This window comes from Papio anubis, chromosome 15 (assembly GCF_008728515.1).
Source record: "Papio anubis isolate 15944 chromosome 15, Panubis1.0, whole genome shotgun sequence".
NCBI lineage: Eukaryota > Metazoa > Chordata > Mammalia > Primates > Cercopithecidae > Papio > Papio anubis.
In genome coordinates, this window is record NC_044990.1 from 531,312 (window position 1) to 557,704 (window position 26,393).

General features: G+C 46.1%; 1 protein-coding gene across 8 annotated transcripts in view; it reads right to left on the minus strand.

Annotated features, from left to right (window-relative positions):
• The window catches only part of IFT88 (intraflagellar transport 88), a 120,795-nt gene extending 119,547 nt beyond the window's left edge, over window positions 1–1,248 (minus strand). For 3 of the 8 annotated variants that reach the window (XM_009191593.4, XM_021929455.2, XM_009191590.4), the window contains exon 1: window positions 1,066–1,191. The gene's annotated coding sequence lies outside the window, so the exon portion shown is untranslated. Of the gene's footprint in view, window positions 1–634; window positions 960–1,065 lie in introns of those variants that run through there. The other 5 variants (XM_003913644.3, XM_009191591.2, XM_003913645.5 and 2 more) reach the window with 5 other exon arrangements.
• Window positions 1,249–26,393: the final 25,145 nt, after the last annotated feature.

Here is a 26,393-nt window from a genome sequence, read left to right on the forward strand (position 1 = left end):
TGGCCCAAAGACAATTCTTCCGATGTGGCCCTGGGAAGCCAAACGATTGGACACCCTTGGTCTACTTCCAAGAAGCCTACTGCAGTTTCTCAAGGAAAATAAATAAATAAATTAATTAATTAAATAACTCACAACCAGAAAATCGGACTAGTAAAAGTGTAATTCTAGGCTTAGAAAGAATCTTGGGACGGCTGGGCGCGGTGGCTCGCTCCTGTAATCCCAGCACTTTGGCAGGCCGAGGCGGGCGGATCACCTGAGGTCAGGAGTTCGAGACCAGCCTGACCAACATGGAGAAACCCCGTCTCTACTAAAAATACAAAAATTAGCCAGGCGTGGTGGCCTATGCCTGTAATCCCAGCTACATGGGAGGCTGAGGCGGGAGAATCACTTGAACCCGGGAGGCGGAGGTTTCGGTGGGCCGAGATCGCACCATTGCTCTCCAGCCTGGGCAACAAAGAATGAAACTCCGTCTTAAAAAAAAAAAAAAAAAAAAAAAAATCTTGGGACAACAGTACTTCACGTTTCTGGAATGCTTCCATCTTTGTGAGGCTAAGTACGCGCTTTCTGCATTCTGTTGTGTACTTTTATCTTTACTCCTGATTCAACTTGTATCAGGCAATTTCAAGTGCTTTACCTAACGAGAAAACGCAAGAGCGACGTGCACCGTCTCCGCTGCGCGATTCCAGAGCCGGCGCAGGGGTCCAGCCGGGTCTGAAGTTTCCCGTCAGCCGCGCCTGGGACTTGGGACAGCCACGGCCAAACGGCCCGCGACGCCCGTCCCAGTTCAGAGGAGCAAGAAAGGCCTGGGGACGCCGACGTGAGAAGCAACGCCCACGTTTCTGCGTGGACAACTCGGGCGCCTGAGGGACGCACTCGGGCCCCAGCGGGAGAAAAGCCAGGGGCAGGCCGAGTCCATTCGGGGCCCCGCCTCACACCGCCCCGGGGTGGGCAGGGGCGGGCGGGAGCCGCGCGAAGAGGCGGTCGGCGGGGCTCGGCGCACAGGACGCCGCGGGGGCACGGCCGCCAGGGGCCCTGAAGCACTAGGCCCCAGCGCCCTTCTCCTACCTCACGCTGAGGGAAGCGGGCGACAGTGAGTCGGGCTCAGGGAGGACGCGGCGGTTGGTCAAAGCGCGACGCCGAGCGGTTGCCAAACGCGGAATCCAAGGAAGCCGCTCCCACAGTCCTCCGCGCGGGGGCGGGCGGGGCCGGAAGCGCGGGGGCGGAGGGAGCGCGGCGGGAAGTGGGTGGGGGCGGAGAACGGCGGGTCAGAGAAGGGGGAGCCAGGTAGCCCCTGGTGGAAAGGAGCGGCGGTGCGCGGGGGGTGTGGAGGGAAAGGAGCGGCGGTGCGCGGAGGGTGTGGAGGGGACTGTGCCAGCGGCTTGCGGGAAGCCGGGCGATGCGGGGAGAGCGGCGGAGGAGAGGGCAGGGAGGCCGGGGCCTCCCGGGGAAGGGAACCCGGGGGGCTGGGAGGCTGGGGGCGGCCTGTGAGAAGGGCGGGGAGGGAAAGGCTGGCGGCTAGTATATGCAGGAGGGAGGAGGGCCTGGAGGGGCTCCGGGCTGGCGGCCTCTGTGAGGAAGGGGAAGGATCTGCAACCAAGATCATTTAAATCCTGATAAACTTGTCCGTAAAGCAGATGCCCAAAGGATGGTAGGAAGCTTACTGTGAAATAGCTCGCGGAGCCGCAGCTCGAGCCTTGTGAGCCTTGGAAGCCCATTTTCCGCGCAGTCACTAACTCGCCTAGTCACCCAGTGTAAAAGTTATTCTCGGATGACACGTGCCTGGGAAGTCTCACCTTTCCCCCCACCTCCTCCTGTCTGCGTATTGTTCTGTAGCACCCCGTGCGCGCCTTGATTGTAGCGCTTAAGGCGTCAGTTTTATTTACTAGAGAGGGATAAAACTGTATCCATTGTGTCCCAACCACCTAGAACGTGGGTCGTAGTGTAAAGCTTAATAAATGTAATATAAATGGGGAATTAAATTCATAATTGTTTAATGTTTCGTTTTGTCTTAAATTTTAAAAGTAAATGTTGGGGGTGTGGGGGGAGACAGAGTCTAAAGACACCAGTAATTAATGGTTTTTTTAAAAAATAAGCAGTGTTGGCTGGGCACAGTGGCTCATGCCTATAATCCCAGCACTTTGGGAGGCTGAGGCGGGCGGATCACCTGAGGTCAGGAGTTGGAGACCAGCCTGGCCAATGTGGTGAAACCCTGTCTCTACTGAAAATAGAAAAATTAGCTGGGCGAGGTGGCGGGCCCCTGTAATCAATCCCAGCTACTCAGGAGGCTGAGGCAGGAGAATCGCTGGAAGGCGGAGGTTGCAGTGAGCCGAGATCGCGGCATTGCACTCCAGCCTGGGCCACGAGCGAAACTCCTTCCCCCACCTTTGCCAAAAAAAAGTAGTGTTGGGAGACAATTCTCATGGGTCCCCTGCACTTTCCCATGTTTTGGGAGCAGAGACACTGTCTTTGTTCTGGACTATTACGATGGCTAGTTTTATGTGTCAACTGGGTTTGTGTGTGCAACCCAGTTTTTGGTCAAACACCAGTCTAGAAGGTATTTTTTAAAATATGATTAACAGTTAAATTAGACTTGAGTAAAGCAGTTGGTCCTCCACAATGTGCATGGATCTCGTCCAGTCAAGGGAAGGTCATAAGAGAAAAGACTAAGGTCCTCTGAGGAAGAAGGAATCCTGCCCCCAGACTGCCTTCAGCTCTTTCTTGGGTCTCTAGCCTGACCTGCAAATTTTAGGCTTGCCAGTGTTTATAAACTTTTGCTGCTGCAAAAGAAATAGCACTTGAATATAAAATTTTCTTTTTTTCTTCTCAGCAAGGCAATTTGCTTCTGTAGAAGGGTGCGCCCTTACAGATGGAGCAATGGTGGGAGCACACCTGGACAAGGGAGGGGAAGGGGTTCTTATTCGTGGCCCTGCTGCTGTGTCCTTCCCCTGTTGGCTAACGTTAGACCGCACAGGCTAAACTAATTCCGATTGGCTAATTTAAAGAGAGTGACGGGGTAAGTGGTCTGCTGGGAAATATGGTTATGGCAGAGCAGGAAATCGGAATGAGTCAGGGTGGAGAATGAATGGGGCAGAGCAGGTAATTGATAAAGATTGCTTGAGGAGGAAGTTGTTTGTTGTTTGTTTGTTTGTTTTTTATTTAAGACAGTCTCACTCTGTAGTCTAGGCTGGAGTGCAGTGGCAGGATCTTGGCTCACTGCAAGCTCCGCCTCCTGGGTTCTCCTGCCTCAGCCTCCGGAATAGCTGAGACTACAGGCGCCCACCACCACGCCCAGCTTATTTTTTATATTTTTAGTAGAGAGGGGTTTCACTGTGTTAGCCAGGATGGTCTTGATCTCCAGACCTCGTGATCCGCCTGCCTTGGCCTCCCAAAGTACTGGGATTACAGGCGTGAGCCACCATGCCTGGCCAGAACTTAAGTTTAAAAGTAGAAGACAAATAATTGAACATATTGACATATTGATTCTTTGAAGAGAACTGTGGAACTCATATCAAACACCAGCCTCCAATTGCGTGTCAATTCCTTCAAATAAATCTCTCTCTGCAATATGCATCCTATTAGATCTGTTTCTATAGGGAACTCTGATTAATACACCTTTTCAAGGAAGAGCTTTGGAAGATTAAGATAATTGTTTCCTTCTGGAACAAAAGACAGGTTTGTTGCTGTTCAGTTTAATAAAGATAATGTCACCCTCCGTGGCAAAGACTGAGCATGTTGGCTTGCAGTTCATTGTGGAAGATTGGGCTTTCCTGAACTTGGTGTACCTGGGCAGTAAAACCAATCACGTGTGCAGCATGCACCTGGATTGTCCCCATGGGACTTGGAAGAGCAAGGTGAACCAAAGGGAATATGAAGCCCAGGCTGCTGGCTGTGTTGTGAAAAATAAAGCCCTCTCTGACTCAGGTGTTTTCTGCCATCATTCGTGGAACTGTTAGATGAGCTTGTTAGCTTGCAGGTAGGGTAAAATCTAACACGATTCTGAATAGTATCTAGGTATACTGTACCCAGCTCGTAGCAGTTGTTCAAGAAATATTTGTTGAATTAATTAGTGAATACTGGGGAGCCTTATTTCAAGTTACTCTCCCTCTATAGAGACAATTTGCATCATTCCTGGATCTCCAAACTATAAATGTTCAGTCCCCTCAAATAATTTTTTTAAATTAGGTACAAAGTTATTTCAACTTGGTTGCGTTTTTGTGTGTGTGTGTGTTTTTTTTTTTTTTTTTTTTTTGAGGCAGAGTCTCACTCTGTCACCCAGGCTGGAGTATAGTGGTGCCATCTCGGCTCACTGCAACCTCTGCCTCCCAGGTACAAACGATTCTGCTACCTCAGCCTCCCGAGTAGCTGGGACTACGGGCGTGAGCCAGCACACCTGGCTATTGTTTGTATTTTTAGTAGAAATGGGGTTTCATCATGTTGGCCAGGCTGGTCTCGAACTCCTGACCTCGTGTGATCCGCCCGCCTCTGCCTCCCAAAGTGCTGGGATTACAGGCATGAGCCACCGCTCCTGGGCCTCAGCTTGGTTGCTCTTTGGGTGTGATACAGTTACTTGCCCATGGAGTGCTCAGTCACGTTCATGTTAAACCTCGGAATGTAGCTAGCATTTAATGAACACACCTATTATTGCCAGGCAACATGTTAGGGTCACCTAGCTTTTATTACTGAAATACGAGCTCCACAGAGAGCAGGCGTGTTTGTCTTTTTTGTTCTAGACTGTATCTCCAGTACTTTTGGAAAGTGCCTGGAACTAGTTGGCTGTCAATAAATGTTTATTGAATGAATTGTCAGGACTTGTAATTAATTATATAGAGAGTTGGGGGTGAATGGGTAATAAGCAGCAAGCATGAATCCCAAGTTTGGCATGAGTAATGGGATGAATGCTAGCACCATGTATTAATATGGAGAATACTGGAAGAGAAGCAAGTTTGAGAGAGAAAATAAGTTTAGTTTTGAATATGTTGAGTTTCAGATGCCTGTAAAATATGCAAATAGAGCTGTTGACTAGGCAGCTGCTGAGTATATACAGTTGTATTAATAAAGCTCAGTGAAAAGATCCTTAGGCCTGATATGGTAGCTCACATCTGTACCTGCACTTTGGTGCCAAGGTAGGAGGATTGCTTGAGGCCAGGAGTCCGAGACCAGCCTGGGCAGCATAGCAAGACCCTGTCTCTACATATAAATAAAAATGAGCAATATGTAATGGTCCACACTTGTAGTCTTAGCTACTCAGGAGGCTGAGGTAGGAGGATCCCTTAAGCCCAGGAGTTTGGAAGCTGTGTTGAGCTATGATCATGCCACTGTACTCCAGCCTGGACAACAGAGTGAAGACTATCTCTTAAAAAGAAAAAGAGGCCGGGCGCGGTGACTGATGCCTATAATCCCAGCACTTTGGGAGGCTGAGGCGGGCGGATCATGAGGTCAGGAGTTTGAGACAAGCCTGGCCAACATGGTAAAACCCCATGTCTACTAAAAATACAAAAATTAGCCAGGCGTGATGGCACGTGCCTGTAGTCCCAGCTGCTCAAGAGATTGAGGCAGAAGAATCACTTGAACCCGGGAGGTTGCAGTGAGCCAAGATTGTGCCACTGCACTCCAGCCTGGGTGACAGAGCAAGACTCTGTCAGAAAAAGAAAAAGAAAAAGAAAGATCCCATCTAGAGATACACAGTTGTTATTCGCTAGCTCCTAAAACAGATGGATTTAAACCTAAGAGTGAGTGAGATTGCTTACAGTGAAGGAGGATATAGAGGGGCAGGAAAAGAGAGTCTAAAATTGAGTCATGAAAAAGTAATATTTAAAGATGTTGTAGGCCGGGTGCAGTGGCTCACACCTGTAATCCTGGCACTTTGGGAGGCTGAGTCGGGCAGATCATGAGGTCAGGAGATCAGACCATCCTGGCTAACACGGTGAAACCCCATCTCTTCTAAAAATACAAAAAATTGGCCAGGCATGGTGGTGGGTGCCTGTAGTCCCAGCTACTTGGGAGGCTGAGGCAGGAGAATTATGTGAACCAGGGAGGCGGACGTTGCAGTGAGCTGATATTGTGCCATCGAACTCCAGCCTGGGCAACAGAGCGAGACTCCATCTTAAAAAAAAAAAAAAAAAAAAAGATTTTGTAGAAGAGGAGCCCCTGATGATTCTGTTTAATGGTCAGACATATTTGAGCAAAACCAGGAAAGTGAAGGTAATAGAAGCTAAAGGAAGAAAATGTGTCACTTGAATTCTGGCACTCTGAATTAAAAAACAAAAAAGTCGGGCCGGGCGTGGTGGCTCACGCCTGTAATCCCAGCACTTTGGGAGGCCGAGGCGGGCGAAACACGAGGTCAGGAGGTCGAGAGTTCTTGTTGGTTTGTTTTAAAAATGGAAGATAATTAGAGCATGTTTTAATACTCCTGGAAATAATCCAGTCGAAAAAGTTCGAAGGTACGGGGGAGATGGCTATGAGGGAGGAGAATGGAAGAGGTTCCAAGGTTGAAAAAAGGTGGAGAAGGTCTAGAATAAGCAGAGAAGAGGAGAGATGCTAACTAGAGAAATACAGTAACATTGCTTGGTAAGTTTAGGTGCTCAATTGACACCAACAATTGTGAGTTTATAGTGAAGCCTTGTCTGGTACTCTCGTAACCCTATTTTTTCCACTGGTCTTCATCAGGTACAGACATGGAAAAGACAGATGGGGAAATGTACCCAAGGTTGGAATTTGTTGGGCAGTTGCAGAGAAAGGACTCTGTTATTATCAAAGACATGAAATTTAATATAAATGACAATTTGTATTAAATGTATTTTATTATTTATATTAATTTAATATAAATATAAGAAATGAATGGGGCTAATGAACAGGAAGAAGGTGGAGGAGTTAGATTAGAGGTCCTGATGAAGTTAAAACAGTTGCAATAGTCACTTCGGCGTTTTGAATTAGTGATCGTGGAAGTGGAACAGTTTTGAGCTGGTGACAAGGTTCAGGGTTTGACGATGGGTGTGGTCTGGAGGAGGCCATTTGAGATAAGGAGTCCAAGGTTTGAAGCCACTGGAATAAGTGGAGAGGTCTCTGTGAGCCAGGTGGCAAAGACTGAGGGAAAGCAAAGAGGAAGTTGGAAGAGATTTGGTAAACGGTATACCAGATGGCCCAAGATTCACAGCTGCAGAAAATCTGCAAGTGGGTGGAAAAACCGAGGAGAAACCACCAACCCTGCCTTCTGACTCAGACATCCCTGAGCTGTGAGAAAATCAATAACCTAGACCTGATAGGACTCCAAGGGAAGCAGTATCCTCAAAAGACTACCAGTTTTCTGTGAAAGGAGAGGTGGGGAGAATATTCGGGAAACAAGTGGAAGATACGGGGTATCTGCTAATCACAAAACAAATTCCAGTGGCCTTTGGCAGGGATTGAACCAGGGTACGTTGCTGACCAGAATGACCTGTAGTCTGGGTGGTGACCAAGGACAACAGAGGTGTGAAAGGAGGTGGAGGTAGACCTGACATACACTTCTAACAGAATATGGCTATGGCCTGCAAGTGAGGCTCAGTGGCTCTGGCAAGAGGCTCGTCACTCCTTTTTCACCCAGGTCAGCTGGTGATGCAGTTGCAGCCAGCAATGAGTGAGCACCAGCCTGGGAACATCTATTCAGCAAAGGTGGTGGAGGATGGGCCCCTGCAGGCTGGTTTCCTACATGAGGCTGATGCTCTCGTGGTTTTAGGGTCAATGTTTTTGGGTCTTGGCTGTCTGATGTTCATCAATAATTTGACCCAACCTGCTGCATTTCTCTCCAATCATTGCACCTCTCTCCTTCCCCCTACAACCTAGAGGGTCTAGGCAGCCTCTTCTCTCACCTGCCCTGTTACCACAGCCTCCTGCCTTTTCTCACTGTTTTCTCTCTACTCTTCTGTCTTCCAGCTTGCTCTCACTCAGTGGATTCTCTACACAGTCCCTCCTCCCGACTCTGCCTTGACGTTTGGACAAAGTCTAAACTCCATAGTGTGGCTTAGAAGGCCCTTCACAGTATGACTGACCCCTGTGGCACTACTCAGGATTCTTTGTTTCAGCCAAGAAAAGCCAATTCTTGTTGATTAAGCAGAAAAGGAGTCTTTTTGGAAAGATATCAAATAACTCATAGAATTGTCCAGAAGGCTAAGGAACAGGCTTGGAAAAACACCAGAAGCTCAGGGAGGTAAGGCACAGTCAAAACCCTAACACAGAAACCATCTGCTCATGTGGCAGAGACCAGTCCTCCCAGTTTCCTCAGGACAAATTGGTCACCCCGCTTAGTCAGTGGCTGTGGGCAGGATCTCCACTTGACACCTGCCATCTTGCCATTGGACACTGGTTGCCACACAGCTGCACTCTTTTATCGGGCACTTTCTGCCCCATTGGACACAGGGATCTCCGACAGGCTCTGTGAACAATTTCTAACCATCCTCCCCTTTATCTGCCTACCTCCCAAGTCAGAGTCCTGGATAGGAACACAAGCGGGCTGTGTGTAGGTCAGTGTACTGTGTTGTAGCTGCTAGGAGCTCAAAGACGCGGTATCTGCTTGCTTTAACCTAGGATTCTCATAAAGTGGAAAATGTGTTCAGATATTGCGCAGCCAAAAATGATAGCTACCCATTGAAGTTTAACTGTCCCTGATATTTCCCTTTGCCTCCTGTCTTGTTTACTGTGCTTCAGCCATACTTCGCATGTTTCAAGTCACTGCAAAGTACCATAACCTCTCTCACCTCTAGGCCTTCACACATGCTATTCTCTTGTCCTAAAATGGGCTTTCCTACAGTCCTCTTAGCCTAGCCATTCCTTTCTCTAGGAAGCTTTCCCTAGTCCCTGGTATACAAGTTTTCTAGGGCTGCTGTAACAAAACACCACATAATGGTGGTCTTTTTTTCTTTTTCTTTTTTTTTTGAGATGGATTCCAGCACTTTGGGAGGCCGAGATGGGTGGATCACTTGAGGTCAGGAGTTCGAGACCGGTCATGGCCAACATGGTGAAACCCCTTCTTAACTAAAAATGCAAAAATTAGCCGGGCGTGCTGGCAGGCGCCTGTAATCCCAGCTACTCGGGAGGCTGAGGCACGAGAATCGCTTGAACCCAGGAGGTGGAGGTTGCAGTGAGCTAAGATGGCGCCACTGCGCTCCAGCCTGGGTGACAAGAGACTCTGTCTCTAACAAACAAACAAAAAACATGTAAGAAAGACAGTAGGTCGGCCCAACTTCACCTATACTGCATCAAATGTACTGTACTGTCTCCTTTAACAGTCACCTAAGTGAAACCCATATTCTTTTCTTTTTTTTTTTTTTGAGACCAAGTCTTGCTCTGTCGCCCAGGCTGGAGTGCAGTGGCACGATCTCGGCTCACTGCAAGCTCCACCTCCCAGGTTCACGCCATTCTGCTGTGTCAGCCTCCCGAGTAGCTGGGATTACAGGTGCCCACCACCACGCCCGGCTTATTTTTTGTATTTTTAGTAGAGAAGGGTTTCACCGTGTTAGCCAGGCTGGTCTCGATCTCCTGACCTCGTGATCTGCCCACCTCGGCCTCCCAGAGTGCTGGGATTACAGGCATGAGCTTCCGCGCCCGGCCGAGACCCATATTCTTTAATATGAAAAACACTATTTTTCTAACTGTCACCAGTCAAGTCCAGGGAAATCATCCTCATGGCCTTTGGACAGGATCTTTAGATCCTAGATTGTGACTACACCGTGTACTTACACTTTAACCCAAAATCACACTTTGAAACCAGGCTTGCAAGATTTCTTACTTGCAAATTACAAATTGAGTCTGCCAGCAATTTCAATCTGTTCCAAAACAAATGGACATTGGACTATAAATTACCCTGATGAAAGAGTCCTGTGTCCACTCACACCATAAAAACTGCAGCCATTAGCAAGTTGGGATTAATATGTAGTATACAGGAAACCATGAGGCATTTCAAGTTGTGCTCCTACTATCACAGGCCCCAATGGCAGCGTATGAACTAAAGCGCAGTTTATCTAAGGAAGTCTATTTTTAAAGAAAGGACTACTCACTAAAGTCTGACTGTTAATTTCATAGCATATTGTTTGCCAGAGAGGAACTAGGTATAATGACTTAGCACCATTCATGACTTAAAGGATGAAAAAGCCAGGCTCCTGGCCTTCTAATGGTAAAGTGACCCAGTCATACAGTCAGTGAAAAGCAGTTGGTTGTTTTTGCCTCTTCTTTCTTTGTTTAATCTTGATTTTTGTCTTGGATCATTCTTCCCACTCAAATCCGGTTTTAAAATGCCACAGTCATGCTCCCAGCCTTATTACTACTGAAAATTCTTAATGTCTACAACAAAGAATAACCCAATAGTTTAGTTGACTTGTGTAAATGTTTAGAATTATCCACATATTTATTATGTCTTCCATTTTCTTTTTAATTTTCCATGCAGAGGTGATTATTCAGCAAAAAACAAGTCTCTCAGTTAGTGAGCATGGTAGCTGATGTCTATAATCTCAGTGCTCTGGGAGGCCGAGGCAAGAGAATTGGTTGAGCTCAGGAGTTCAAGACCAGCCTGGACAACATAGGAAAACCCTATCTCTACAAAAAAATAAACAAAAATAAAAATTAAAAAAATTAGCTGAGACCAGGTGTGGTGGCTCACGTCTGTAATCCCAGCACTTTGGGAAGCTGAGAAAGGTGGATCACTTGAGGTCAGGAGTTTGAGACCAACCTGGCCAACATGACAAAACCCCGTCTCTACTAAAAATACCCAAAAAATTAGCTAGGCGCGGTGGTGGCGCCTGTAATCCCAGCTACTCGTGAGGCTGAGGGTCAAGAATCGCTTCAACCTGGGAAGCGGAGGCTGCAGTGAGCCAAGATGATGCCACTGCACTCCAGCCTGGGCGACAGAGCAAGACTGTCTCCAAAAAAAAAAAATAGCTAAATGTGGTGGTGTGCACCTGCAGTACCAGCTACTCGGGAGGCTGAGGCAGGGTGGATCACTTGAACCCAGGAGTATGAAGCTGCAGTGACCTACAATCACACCACTGCACTCCAACCTGGGTGACAGAGCAAGACCTCGCCTCTAAAAAAATGTTTTTAAATGGGATATTTCAGAGGAATTTCTAACAATTGTGTTGAGTTTACCATTTTTTGGGTATAAGCAAACTTAAGTTTCTATTCCTATCAGTTTTGCCATGATTTTGCAGCTATTTATCTGCATTCAAACTCTCCATATCATGAACTTCCCCTGCCTTCCTTTTCTTTTTTTTTTTTTGAGACGGAGTCTCACTCTGTCACCCAGGCTGGAGTGTAATGGTGTGATCTTGGCTTACTGCAACCTCTGCCTCCCGGGCTGAAGCGATTCTCCCTCCTCAGCCTCCCGAGTAGCTGAAACTACAGGCGTGTGCCATCACGGCCATCTAATTTTTGTGTTTTTAGTAGAGATGGAGTTTTACCACGTTGGCCAGGCTGCTCTCAAACTCCTGACCTCAAGTGATCTGCCCATCTCGGCCTCCCAAGAATTTCATCCGCCTTTCTAACCTTATTTTTTTTCTGTTAAGAAGAGATAAAGACGCTGGGAGCAAAGATGAGGTTTGGAGAAAGGTTTACTGTCAAGCAAGGAACCTGATCTGACCCAGAGAACTTCAGCTCTGGGGATGAGGCCCTAGGAACCCAGTCTCTGTCAGGAAAGCATCTGTGGGCTGTGGAGCAACCTGGGCTCTGGAGTGTAAGTGTATCTCTATGGTTTGTCAAGAGGCGGTCTTCTCTGTGAATGTGAAGTGCTCATTTCAGTGCTCATTTCAGTGTAATAGCACCTCCGTGGTTTTCACTTCTTCCCGATTATGGTACCCTCACAATCATTTTAGAAAGACTTAAGTCTGCATTGCCTCCCACTTCTTGGATGACATCGCTACTGTCATCATTATCATAATCACTAATACTATCATTGTAAGATTTTGGAGACGGGGCCATGCCTTATATTTCTTGCATTCCCCCATGTATGTGTAGAATACATTTTCTCTCTGGTCTTAGATTTTTTAATAATAAAAAGAAGGGCCGGGTGTGGTGGGTCATGCCTGTAATCTCAGCACTTTGGGAAGCCAAGACGGACAGATTGCCTGAGCTCAGGAGTTGGAGACCAGCCTGGGCAACATGACAAAAACCCGTCTCTACCAAAAAATACAAAAATTAGTCAGGCATGGTGGCGCACGCCTATAGTTCCAGCTACTCAGGAGGCTGAGGCAGAAGAATCGCTTGAACCCAGGAGGCGGAGGTTGCAGTGAGCCGAGATTGCACCACTGCACTCTAGCCTGGGCAACAGAGTGAGACTCCATCTCAAAAAAAAAAAAAAAGAAAAAAAAGAAAATGGGGACGGGGGACATGGATTTAAAAACTATTGGGTACGGTGCTCACTACCTGGGTGACAGGATCTATTGTACCCCAAACCTCAACATCATGCAATATACTCATATCACAAACCTGCATACATACCCACTGAATCTAAAATAAAAGTTGAAATTATTTTAAAAATAAATAAATTACAAAACTTCTAACAACCATAAAAAGAAAATAGGCAGATTTTAAAAACACTGTTATCAGTGAAATATTAAGTTTGGAGGCGGTCTCCTGACCCAAGAAGGGAAACATGTTCATCCTCCTTCACCACAGGGCTGCTTTGGTGGGAGAACCCGAGAACCACCGGCCAAGGAAACTTGCCTTTCTCAGAGTCAGGGACTTTGACTCTTCCTCTGATATGGCTACTGAATTATTGCATGACTTTGGGCAGATCCCTTCTCTAGGACCGTGTCTTGTCACCTGCAAAAGGTGGGGGTGGCGTAGCCTTTCCCACTGTAGCTGCTTTTGAGTACTTGACCTCATTGACCTTCTTTTGAGTCCTTGACCTCATCTACTTTCTTTTGGGTACTACACCCCAGAGGGTTTTTTTTTCTTTTTTTTTTTTGAGATGGAGTCTCGCTCTGTCGCCCAGGCTGGAGTGCAGTGGTGTGATCTTGGCTCACTGCAAGCTCCACCTCCCGAGTTCTCACCATTCTCCTGCCTCAGCCTCCCCAGTAGCTGGGACTACAGGCGCCGCCACCACGCCCGGCTAGTTTTTTTGTATTTTTAGTAGAGACGGGGTTTCACCGTGTTAGCCAGGATGGTCTCGATCTGCTGACCTTGTGATCCACCCACCTCGGCCTCCCAAAGTGCTGGGATTACAGGCCTGAGCCACTGCACCTGGACCACCCTAGCGTTTTATTGCCTGCTAATTTGACAATGTTCACAATGAATGGACTCTTAACTATTGCTAAGGGGGAGCTCCTTAGTATTTATTTATATTTTAGTTCAGGTTCAAAAGTAAGATTTCTCTTCACACAAACGTCTCACTTTTTTTTTTGAGACAGGGTCTCGCTCTCTCGCCCAGGCTGGAGTGCAATGGTGCGATCTCGGCTCACTGCAAGCTCCGCCTCCTGTGTTCAAGAGATTCTCATGCTTCAACCTCCCGAAGCTGGGACTACAGGCGCCGCTACCACGCCCAGCTAATTATTCTATTTTTGGTAGAGATGGGGTTTCACCATGTTGGCCAGGATGGTCTCAATCTCTTGACCTTGTGATCCATCTGCCTCGGCCTCCCAAAGTGCTGGGATTACATGTGTGAGCCACTGTGCCCGGCCACGTCTCACTTTTAAGAACCAGTAGAGTGCTCTAGATTTAAGGTAGTAAGTCTGTATTCAGAGATCACTGATTAAAACAGAAGGGAGTGGAGCAGAGGGAAGAAAGAAAAGTGGAAAAATACTCTAATAAACGTACAAGCCGCTTTTATGGATGGAAAATAGTAAAAAGCTGGCCTGTGGCATGCTCTAATTGGAGCCCACATGACCCTGCTGGTGCCTGGAGCAAAGTGGGGCCCTGTGAAAGGTTTCCTCACAAAGCAGCACAGGCCGGCTCATGAACTCACACACTGCGCTGCTGTTACAGCCAGGCTTTCATGCTGTACCAGAGCTGATTTCCAAAAGGGCGTTTGTGCAGTCTGTGTGCAAAGTAAATTTCCATCACTTTGGCTTTTCTTTTGCTGCTTTCAGAAGAGCTGGCTTATAAAAAGCCTTGTTCCCTGGTATAACATGTCCATTTTTTCTACTTGCTTGAGTCAGCAATTAAATTGGTTTCATAATAACAGATATGAATTTAGCCTTTCAATTTGAAAGTAGGATCAGTGAAGGTTGGAATGTGGCTTGAAGAGAAACCAACAAGTTCTTTCCAACCCAAAGTCAACTCTCCCTTGTGCAGCATCCAAAATCACTAAAACACGAGCACTCAGATTAACCAAATAAATATTGTACGAAGATATTTGATGACAAGAAACAGTGAAATTAAGTGCATTATGTTTTCAGCATTAATTATCTTTGCTGATCCATGTCAGTGCTACACAAGGTCTAACAGTAACACGTTCACTCATTCCTTCATCCATCTATTCATCTGCAGGGGTTTCACAAACGGAAAGCCAGAAGGAAGGCATTCCTGGCAGATACAAGAGCATATGCAAGCTGCGCACCTAACACAGTAGCCACTAGTCACGGGTGGCTGTTTAAAATTAAACAGAAGGCAAGGCGTGGTGGCTCATGCCTGTAATTCCAGCATTTTGAGTAGCTGTGGCAGGAGGATCACTTGAGGCCAGGAGTTGGGGACCAGCCTGAGCAACACAGTGAGATCTGTCCCTATAAAAAAATTAATGTAAATTAAATTTAAAATAATTCTAATTAATGTTATACTTATGTTACACAAATTAAAATTTCAGGCCAGGAATGGTGGCTCACACCTGTAATCCCAGCACTTTGGGAGGCCAAGGTGGGTGGATCACCTGAGGTCAGGAGTTTGAGATCAGCCTGGCCAACACAGTGAAACCTCATCTCTATCAAAAATACAAAAATTAGCCAGGCCCCTGGTGCACACCTGTAATCCCAGCTACTCGGGAGGCTGAGGCAGGAGAATCACTTTAACCCAGGAGGTGCAGGTTGCAGTGAACCAAGATCATGCCACTGCACTCCAGCCTGGGCAACAGAGTGAGACTCTGTCTCAAAAATAAAAAGAAGAATAATAATTCATTTCCTCAGTCACACTAGCCATATCCAGGTGCTCAACTGCCACACGGGGTTAGTGGCTACTTTGTTGGGGAACGTGACGTAGAACGTTTCCTTTATTGCAGACAGTTCTGTTGGACAGTGCTGCAAGGATGGAGAGACTCTTAAGATCACCTGACTAAAACATTTAAAAACAGCTTTGAATGAACTGTCTTTCTTTGTAAGCCCCAAAACATGGTCTGAAGGCTCATTAGTGACCTGATCCTACAGCTGACCTCTGAACAACATGGGTTTGAACTGTGTGGGTGTCACTTATAGGCGAGTGTTCAACTGCACGGGGCAGGGCAGTTGGTGTCCAGTCCGCTAAGTGTTCAAACGTAGAGTGTAGTTTTTAAAGACAAGTGAGGTAATTTCTTGTAAATCTCTAGGCTACTGCAATGCAGAATGCTGGGAAACGAATTAATGTTATGCTTACGTGTGCTTTTTGAAATTCCGCTTGTGACTAATGGGATGTCACCCCGCAAAAATATTGTTTCCCATCGATTCCACAGGTTTGAGTGTGTTTAATGCTGGGGAAAGTGAGAGTTGTTTGGGAAGATGGTAGGTTTTTGTCTTTTTGAGGTGGCTCATTTACTTTGAGAATCATCATTCTCTATTTTTAAAACCGAGTCTTGTATGCAAAATTCTTGAACTGTGAGAAAAGACAAATAAAATCTTTCTTTTTCATTGCAAATGTGTCTTTATCCAGTAATGACTTTGAAACGGGCATCTAAATACTTTCTCTGAAACCCCAGTGAAGAAAGTCAAGGGGTTACCCAGGGTGAAGATCTTAACTGGCCTGCTTCCTTGAGCAAACACTGCATGCTTGTTGATGTAGCTTCTCAGCTTCTAATTTTTGTAGATTTCTCAAATTCAGAATCTCTATCTCCCTTCCTCTTACTCATCATCCTTCTACCACCCCCAGAATCCTGAACCTAGACAAAGATAAAATCCCTAAGTGACATTTTCTATAAGTGAATTTGGAAATAATTTGGGAAAAAGCTACAGTAATTATAAGTGGTTATGAAATCCTAATTTTCTGACGAGAAGCTACTATCTCTCTGGACATAGTTATGCTCAAGCACATCAGTTTCCCGAGACGATATCATACACATCATTGCCTCTGTGATGTATGGCTGTATAGGTTGTGGGTTGTGCACTGCACAAGGACACATTTAAGGAGGTGTCACTCACATTATTGACATCACAGATTTGGTACTTACTACAAAAATAAAAACAATTTTCCAGAAGATGGCAGTAAAGTTGTTGGAGGCTGAAAGAATGAGGGTCGTGATCAAGTCAGTGCACCACTGGAGGCTCTGTGAGCAAACAGCACGTTGTTCTCATGAAAGCAGGATGTTGGTAAACTGACAAACTGCGTCTGCCACCCAGAAGGAATGCTGAGGGCAGTCACGCCCCAGGCACGAGTGTTTCTTGTAATTAGGCATGTGTGAAGCCTGTTAGCAATCATGTGAACCTGTGCTCAATTAAACCGCTGACCAATCATTACCTCCTCCTCCCTGCTCTTTCTACCCAGTAAATGTGAAGGGCTGAAGGAGCTCGAGGCTGCCTTTGCTCACTAGAATCAGGGAGCTCTCTTCTTCTTCCCCTGGACCCTTCCTTTAAAACAGTAACTTTTGTCGTAAGTTTTCATTTCCACGTTCATCCCTTCATGCAGTCTCGTAATGAGGGCCTCAAGTAGTAACAGTAGTAACTGTCTCAAGTAGTAACAGTAATAACTGTTGTAGCCACGGGTCTCAAGTAGTAACTGTGGCAGTCTCGCACATAGAGTATCTTGTTTTAAAAAAAATCAAGGGGCCAGGCCCGCACTGTGGGAGGCCAAGGCGAGCAGATCACGAGGTCAAGAGATTGAGACCATCCTGGCCAACATGGTGAAACACCGTCTCTACTAAAAACACAAACATTAGCTGGGTGTGGTGGTGCGTACCTGTAGTCCTAGCTACTCAAGAGGCTGAGGCAAGAGAATCGCTCGAACCTGGGAGGTAGAGATTGCAGTGAGTCAAGATCGCACCACTGTACTCCAGCCCTGGTGACAGAGTGAGACTGTCTCAAAAAAAAAAAAAAAAATTCAATACATTATGACATTTTCTGTAGAGGGGAGTACAGTGTCTTGATGAAGTGCCTTTTTCTGATTTACACAAAGGTGTGAAATGGACTACCATTGGCTCTACGGCCTGTATAAAATCAAATCCTAGCCGGGCGCGGTGGCTCACGCCTGTAATCCCAGCACTTTGGGAGGCCGAGGCGGGCGGATCACAAGGTCAGGAGATCGAGACCACGGTGAAACCCCGTCTCTACTAAAAATACAAAAAATTAGCCGGGCGCAGTTGTGGGCGCCTGTAGTCCCAGCTACTCGGGAGGCTGAGGCAGGAGAATGGCGGGAACCCGGGAGGCGGAGCTTGCAGTGAGCTGAGATCGCGCCACTGCACTCCAGCCTGGGCGACAGAGCGAGACTCCGTCTCAAAAAAAAAAAAAAAAAAAAAAAATCCTGACTACTAGTGAAAGTGAACCAATGCAGTTTAGTAAGTAAAGAAAAAAAGAATGACCAATAATATATAAAGAAAAAAAAGAATGACCAATAATAAATAAATATTGAGGCCAGGCACAGTGGCTCACGCCTGTAATCCCAGCACTCTGGGGAGCCGAGATGGGCTGATCTCCTTGAGTTGAGGAGTTTGAGACCAGCCTGGGCAACATGGCAAAACCCTGCCTCTACTAAAAATACAAAAATTGGGGGCGGGGGGCGGTTGATGGTGTGGTGGTGTATGCCTGTAGTCCCAGCTTCTCCAGGGCCTGAGGCTGGAGAATCGCTTGAATCTGAGAGGGGGAGGTTGCAATGAGCCAAGATCGTGCCACTGTACTCCAGCCTGGGTGACAGAGTAAGACCCTGTCCCAAAATAATAAGTATTGAAATTCTGGCTTCCAAAATATTTGTTCTTTGTTAATATATTCTATTACATGTGCAATATAGTGTTTTCTTCCATTCAGGCCGCTAGAACAGAATGCTGTAGACTGAGCGGGGCATGGTGGTATGCATCTGTTGTTCTAGCTATTTGGGAAGCTGAGGTAGGAGGATCACTTGAGTCCAGGACTTTCATTCTAGCTTGGGTAACATAGCAAGACCCCTCTCTAAAAAACAAAAATGCCATAGACTGGGTGGCTTATAATAACAGACATTTATTTCTCACAGTTCTGGAGGCTGAGGGGTCCAAGATCAAGGCACTGGCAGTTTCAGTGTCTGGACAGGGCCCACTTCTAGGTTCGTAGACATCCGTCTTCTCACGGTCTCCTCACATAGTGAAAGGGGTGAGGGGTTTCTCGGGCCACTCTCATAAGGGCACTAATCCTGGGCATGAGGGCTCTGCCCCGTGACCTAACACAACCCAGAAGGCTCGCTTTCTTTTTTTTTTTTGAGACGGAGTCTCGCTCTGTTGCCCGCGCTTGGAGTGCAGTGGCCGGATCTCAGCTCACTGCAAGCTCCGCCTCCCGGGTTCACGCCATTCTCCTGCCTCAGCCTCCCGAGTAGCTGGGACTACAGGCGCCCGCCACCTTGCCCGGCTAGTTTTTTGTATTTTTTAGTAGAGACGGGGTTTCACCGTGTTAGCCAGGATGGTCTCGATCTCCTGACCTCGTGATCCGCCTGTCTCGGCCTCCCAAAGTGCTGGGATTACAGGCTTGAGCCACCGCGCCCGGCCAAGGCTCGCTTTCTAATAACATCACCTTGGGGGTTGGAATTCCAATGTATGAATTTGCGGAGACATAAACATTCAGTCTAATATGTGTAGTATAACTAAGATAGTGTAATACATGCTTGCTTAGGCCTCATGGAACCACAGGTACACATATGATTAATTTATATGGGGAGGAATTTGTCAGTTTTAGGAACATGTTTCTGTCACCCCAAAAGTCTCCCACACACATACGCACCGTCTTCCATCTTTGGATCCCCGAAAAATAATGTATCAAAAGTACTCTGATGTTAAGGAGGAAAGGGTTGTAGAGAAAAAATAAATTCCCGATTCACTTTGTGGCGTGTTTAAATTATTTTGTTCCTTGTTCAGGACTATGAGCTTTCTGGCTTGGGCAACTACAGCTGAAAAATGCAACACCTTTTTCTTGTGGAGGAATTTTACCAAAATAACGTTTCTCTTATGTTTTGTTCATTTCAGAAATTATCATTTTCCTTTCCCCCTCTCTTCTTTTCTCTCTCCCTTCCTCCCTCCCTTTCCTTTTTTTTTTTTTTTTTTTGGCAGGTTGGGGGGATAAGGTTTCACTCTGTTGCTCAGGCTAGAGTGAAGTGGCACAATCAAACCTCACTGCCGTCTTGACCTGCTGGGCTCAAGCAATCCTCCTACCTCAGCCTCCCTAGTAGCTGTGACCACAGGCACATAGCACCATGTCTGGATAATTTAAAAAAATTTTTTTTTGTAGATATAGGGTCTTGACATACTGCCTAGGCTGACCTCGAATTCCTGGGCTCAAGCAATCCTCCTGTCTCAGTCTCGCAAAGTGCTGGGATTACAGGCATTAGCCACCTTGCCCGACCTTCCTTTCTAAGCAAAATAAATATAGGCAAGGGATGGATGATCAGAAAGCATTTGTAAAGTGGAGTATTAAAGTCAGCTATTACTTGTGATATTTTAAAGGATGTCAGAAGTGGACAGGAGGAGAAGGACCCATGACCTGTGTGTTTAGACAGGGGTTAGGAACAGACAGAAGCAGCGACATGTGCACTGGTTTTATGAACTAGTTTGCTATAACCCTGCAACGCCTTTGCATGTTCCTGGAGACTATGCCTGAGTTTTCAAATTCATCTTTTGTAAAACACTGTTCAAGCTTAGGATAAATATATAATTCAAGACATTTTGACTAGAAAGGAAAGATCTGGTCTGAGATGGACCTGCTAAGTGGCCCTGGAAGTCTTGGGGCTGTCACCTGTAGAATGGTGGGGCTGAAATCTGCTTTACATATGCCAGGGAGGTGCCAGGGAGGGCCAAGTGAGAGTATGTGTAAGGAAGAGCTGTTGTGTGAGACTACAGAGGACCCAGAATGACCCAACACTGGCCATGTGCCCAGCATATTTTAGAATGGATTCTATCAGTTAATCATTAACAATAACCCTTTAAGGGGGAACCTCTATTATGACCATTGTACTGCTGAAAAGGCTGAGTTTTGAGGAACTAACTTGTCTAAAATCATGCATCTAGCCAAGCACGGTGGCCCACATCTGTAATCCTGCACTTTGGGAGGCCAAGATGGGCGGATTGCCTGAGCTCAGGAGTTCAAGACTAGCCTGGGCAACACATTGAAACCCTGTCTCTACTAAAATACAAAAAATTAGACAGGCGTGGTGGCGTGCGCCTGTAGTCCCAGCTACTCAGGAGGCTGAGGCGGGTGAATTGCTGGAATCCGGGAGGTGGAGGTTGCAGTGAGGAGATCAAGCCATTGTACTCCAGCCTGGGTGACAGAGCAAGACTCAGTCTCCAAAAAAAATAAATAAATAAAAATAAAAATAAAATCATGCAACTGATGAAATAAGAATTTGAGATTCAGACCCTGGCAATCTGACTCAAGAGCTCACATTTTTAACCACTGCACGGTTTTGCCTTTCTGATATTGGCTTGTATACTATTACCCACGTAGCAACATGTTAAGTTAGGGATTACGGCTGATGCCCTAAGACAACAGATCACAGATGTAAACATGAATTGCCAGACCAATGTGCATTTTTTCAAAGTAGGTGGTCCAGAATGTTTTGAAACTTTTTGATCTCTTACTAGTGCTGGGGTAAAGGATGGAGAGTTGGGATTTCACCTTCAAAGTGTTCCTCTGCGAAGGGTCCCAGTTGGCAAGAGGGGAGATTTAATGACCTAATTAGGACTATATTTGCAACTTAAATTACCCTTAGGCTTTTATTTCCCAAAGTGGTCAGAAAAATCAGGGCCCCACCTAAGTTTTAAAAGGGGAAAGGGAGACGAAAATAAAGTTGGGCTTGAAATACATCCCATGAGTTGTTCTAGTTCAATGAATCTGTTCAATTACACATGCTGTACAGAGTTCTTTATACTTAAGCAGTTAATTTCTATTATGGGTGGAGTAGCCACAGCTTCAGAGAGGAAGCAGGGCTGGGCTATGTAAAAGAAGAGGAAGTTTTAGATAATTTGTGGTGAAGAGAGCATGGGATTTGGCATTGCTGTAGCTCTGTAGGGCTATTTGAGTGCTCGAAACCCCACTGCCCAGGAGGGACCTTTCTTCACCATTGATTCCCAAAACCATCTTCCTCAGCTCCATCATCCTTAATCCCCTTGACCTCTTTATTTCCTACATAACGCTTAGCATGACCTCTTTATTATTCTCTTACATATACCATTTATTTCTTTATCTTCCTGTTTAGTTTCTGTCTTTCACTAGAACAACAGTTCCATGAGACTAGAGGTCTGTGTCTGTCTTGGTCACCACTTTGTTCCCAGTGCTTTGAACTGAGCTGTCTAATGGGGTGGCCACTAGTTACCTGTGGCTATTTAATTAAAATGAGTTAATTAAAACAATTTTTTTTTTTTTTAGATGGAATCTTGCTCTGTCATCAGTCTGGAGTGCAGTGGCGTGATCTCGGCTCACTGCAACCTCCGCCTCCCAGGTTCAGGCCATTCTCCTGCCTCAGCCTCCCGAGTAGCTGGGATTACAGGTGCCTGCCACCGCACCCAGCTAATTTTTATGTTTTTAGTAGAGACGGGGTTTCACCGTGTTGGCCAGGATGGTCTTGATCTCTTGACCTTGTGATCCATCCGCTTTGGCCTCCCAAAGTGCTGGGATTACAGGCATGAGCCACCATGCCTGGCCTAAAATACAATTTTTAAATATTGATTTCATCAGCCACTTCAGCCGTATTTCACGCCAATAGGCACATGTGGCTGGTGACTACCATACTGGACAGTGTTGATGTTGGACATTTTTCCACTACTGCAGAAAGTTCTCTTGGACAGCACTGATTTAGAACAGTGACGGGCACGTAGGAAGTGCTCAACAAATATTTAATGAATGAGTGTTAAATAAATGAAAGTTGTTGAACTTGCCCTCTTCGAAGACAATAAAGAGATCATGAGGATTTGCTGAGATAGTGAAGCAAAATTCTCCAGTACACTAGAAACACAACACTAATGTGAGCTGTTATTACTGGAATTCAAGTTTCCCTGGGCTTCATAAGCTGCAGGTACGAATGTGAGTATGTAAAAAGGAAGCACTCAAATTTCACTGGCTCTTGCCCTGGCCCACATAACACACATGGGTTATCTTATGAGACCCCTTCTTGATGTCTGCCCCTTGGAGTTGGGAGAGCTCCTTACTGGTCATTCCTGCCAGCGACTAGCTTGCCAGTGTTGATAATCAGGCCATAGATCTGTTTTTTCCAGAAGTATTCAATTCACAATTGGAAAAAACAAATTAGCAGGCTGCAGTGGCTCATGCTTGTAATCCTAGCACTTTGGGAGACTGAGATGGGAGGATCACTTGAGCTCAGGAGTTAAGAGACCAGCCTAAGCAACATAGGGAGACCTCATCCCTACAAAAATAAATTAGCCCAGCATGATGGTGCACACATGTAGTCCTAGCTACTCAGGAGGCTGAGCTGGGAGGATCACTTGAGCCTAGGAAGTCAAGCAAGCAGTGAACCATGACTGTGCCACTGCACTCCAGCCTGGGCAACAGAGCAAGGTCCTGTCTCAAATAAATAAATAAAAACAATAAAACAAAAAATTTAAATTAAAAAAATCTGCAGGTCAAAAGGTTCAGCCAACATCAAAGTGTCTATGACCTCCCAGAAACCTCAGGGACCCAAAGCAATGCTCGATTATCCAGCCTTCATGGTACCACACACCAGGTGGAAGGCATCTGCCCCTGCCCAAGTCCTCTGTTTTTTAAACTTTGTCACGTAGGCACCAAAGCCCAGCTGCTGTGTAGCCCTTTGTCCCATGGAATTCCACAAGAGCACCCCTCCCTCAACTTCTCCCTGCAGCTCTTGTCGACAAGACCCAGGCCAGATGAGAGGTCAGGGAACAAGAGTCACCAAGGTCCCACAGAAACCCCCTTGATGTTCCCCTTTGCCTATACAAATTATTCACAGACAGAGGTATTTACAGGCTGCAGACCCAGTCATCATCGGACACAGCCGAACCAACAGCTTCAGTAACAGCTCATCTCACCTGGACCACCACTGTACCAAGGTCTTATCCTCACCCAGGAGTAACTTTTCGGAGGGTACAGAAGTGCACAGCTGTTGCCTGATTTCTTCAGAGCTTTGTCATGGGCTTCATTTCCTGGTGTGCTGGTTCACAAGACTGTGTGATGCTGGGCCACGTGGACTTCCCGGATGTCCTGGAGCTGGGGAGGCCGCCTGCGCCCTGGCTGAAGTTCTCCACCCTGCCTACAAGGTCCTGACTCTGTGACTGGGCCTTTTCTGCCCAGCTCTGCTTTCTTCAGGCTGAAGGGCTGGGCTGGAAGCAGCACTTCCTTTTTCTTCAAGCACTTTATGATCAAGAAGACTTAGGCCATCTTCATCTCTAGGCAGCCCTCAGGGCTTGAGGCCCTCTCTTTGGGAAGTTTCCTAGTTTTCCACCACTGATAGGAGTTTGGGGTTGTTTTTCATATATTAAAAAGATGATTCAGGGGTTTACTTTTTATTTAAATGATTAATATTCAATTTATTAAAGTTACAATATCAAAGTTTTTCCTTAGAGATTGAAGGTCATCGGAAAATCTCATTTTTCCTCTTTAAAGTACATTAATTTTTTTTTTTTTTTTGAGACGAAGTTTTGCTCTTGTTGTCCAGGCTGGAGTGCAAAGGCACCATTTCGGCTTACCACAACCTCTGCCTCCCAGTTTCAAGTGATTCTCCTGCCTCAGACTCCCGAGTAGCTGGGATTACAGGCATGTGCCACCACACCTGGCTAATTTTTTTGTATTTCTTTTAGTAGAGACGGGGTTTCTCCATGTTGGTCATGTTGCAGGATTCTGAAGGAATCAGAGAGACCGACGGGGTTCAGGAGGATATTTATTAATTATTTAGGTGCCCCAGCCCAGTCGGGTTAGCATCCAAAGGACTGAGCCCCGAACACAGAGTGAAGTTACCTTTCACGCATTTCGTAGGGCGGAGGGACAGCTGTGCAGGGGGAAGCATACTACAGAAGCAAGAAACAAAGGCAGTTATTCAATTAATTGAGACATGCATTACATCATTTCTTACTTTTCAAGGGAAACCTTTTGTGACTTGAGTTTATCTGTCTGGTGACCTTGCAGCTGCACAGCTGGGGAATCAGGGTCTTTACAGTGCCTGGGAAAGGAGGAGAGATAAGGCTCACTAGCCGCAGAAAAATAGGCAGTTAATTTTTAAAGGACTCCAGCTCTTTCTCTTTCTCAGGGGGAGTTGGGTTTTCTTACATATAACTGAGTTTTTACTTACGCACTCGTTAATTCCTGTTTCAGTCAGGCTGGTCTAGAACGCCCAACCTCAGGTGACCCGCCTGCCTTGGCCTCCCAAAGTGCTGGGATTACAGGCGTGAGTCACTATGTCCGGCCTAAAGTACATTAAAATTGTTTAACGATCACTCATAGGGGCTGTTGAATTTACTGAGGTGATTAAATACTTTTGCAGCATTTAAAAACTGCATTTAGGCCAGGTGTGATGGCTCACGCCTATAATCCCAGCGCTTTGGGAGGCTGAGGTGGGTGGATCACGAGGTCAGGAGATCGAGACCATCATGGTTAACACAGTGAAACCCCATCTCTACTAAAAATGCAAAAAAAAAAAAAAAAAAAAAAATTAGCTGGGTGTGGTGGTGGGTTCCTGTAGTCCCAGCTACTCTGGAGGCTGAGGCAGGAGAATGGCATGAACCCGGGAGGCAAAGCTTGCAGCGAGCTGAGATTGCCACTGCACTTCAGCCTGGGCGAAAGAGCAAGACTCCGTCTCAAAAAAACTAAACAAAACAAAAAACTGCATTTATATGCCGGGCACAGTGACTCACGCCTGTAATCCCAGCTCTTTGGGAGGCCAAGGCGGTTGGATCACCTGAGGTCAGGAGTTCGAGACTAGCCTGACCAACATGGAGAATCCCCGTCTCTACTAAAAATACAAAATGAGCCTGGCGTGGTGGTGCATGCCTGTAATCCCAGGCTGAGGCAGGAGAAATTCTCCCTTGAACCCGGGAGGCAGAGGTTGCGGTGAGCCGAGATTGCACCATTGCACTCCAGTCTGGGCAACAAGAGCGAAACTCCGTCTCAAAAAAAAAAAAAACTAAAACAACCCCTGGCCCCAGCATTTATAAATGTACTTTATTTGATATCATTTTTGTATATTTCAACAGATCCGACTTAACAAAACTCCCCCAAATACAAAACAAGTCTTATAAATGTAATTAAAAACTTATAAATGATCCTAAAGTGATTCTAAAATTCTCTTAGATGTTCTAAAACTCTGCAAGAAATTAGGAAGTTTTCATTTTAAAATATCGTCTAAAGCAGTTTATTTTAAAACAGCAGTTATAAGGCTGTCTCTGAAACTGAATCTCTCAAAAATTAAACATTACTAACTCAAAAACGTAAATACTTAAACGTTTATTTCTTCTCTTAAACCTTTACATACTTCATTCTTAAAAGATACATACGACCACATTGAGGTCACCGAAGAGCAGAGCATTTGGCTGTGTATTCTGAGTAAATCTCCTCACTGCAACCATCCTGCAGATGGAGTCTTCAGTCCCTTTGGTATCTTGCCATTAATCTCTGCAAGGTTTCTTGCCTCTGTGAACAGAAGTGTCCCAGACTAGCCTTGTCCCCTTCCTTCTCTGAACACAGTCAATCATTTCTCTAAGGAATTCTGGTTCCTTCTAGTGAAAAAATGGCAAGGTTTGAGCATTGGGGTTTCAGGTCATATTTGAAATACCAGTGGCATGAATCCAAGGCCATTTCAGAGGGCGGAACTGGAAAATACTCTTTTTTATTTTTGAGAGACAGGATCTCGTTCTGCTGCCCAGGCTGGAGTGCAATGGCAGGTTCATAGCTCACTGCAGCCTTGAACTCCTAGGATTAAAGGATCCTCCTACCTCAGCCTCCTGAGTACTTGGGACTACAGGTATGTGCCATTACACCTGGCTAGTTCTTCAAAAAATGTTTTTATGGTTTTTTTTTTTTTTTTTTTGAGACGGAGTTTCGTTCTTGTTGCCTAGGCTAGAGTGCAATGCCGCAATTGGCTCATTGCAACCTCCACCTACCGTGTTCAAAAGATTCTCCTGCCTCAGT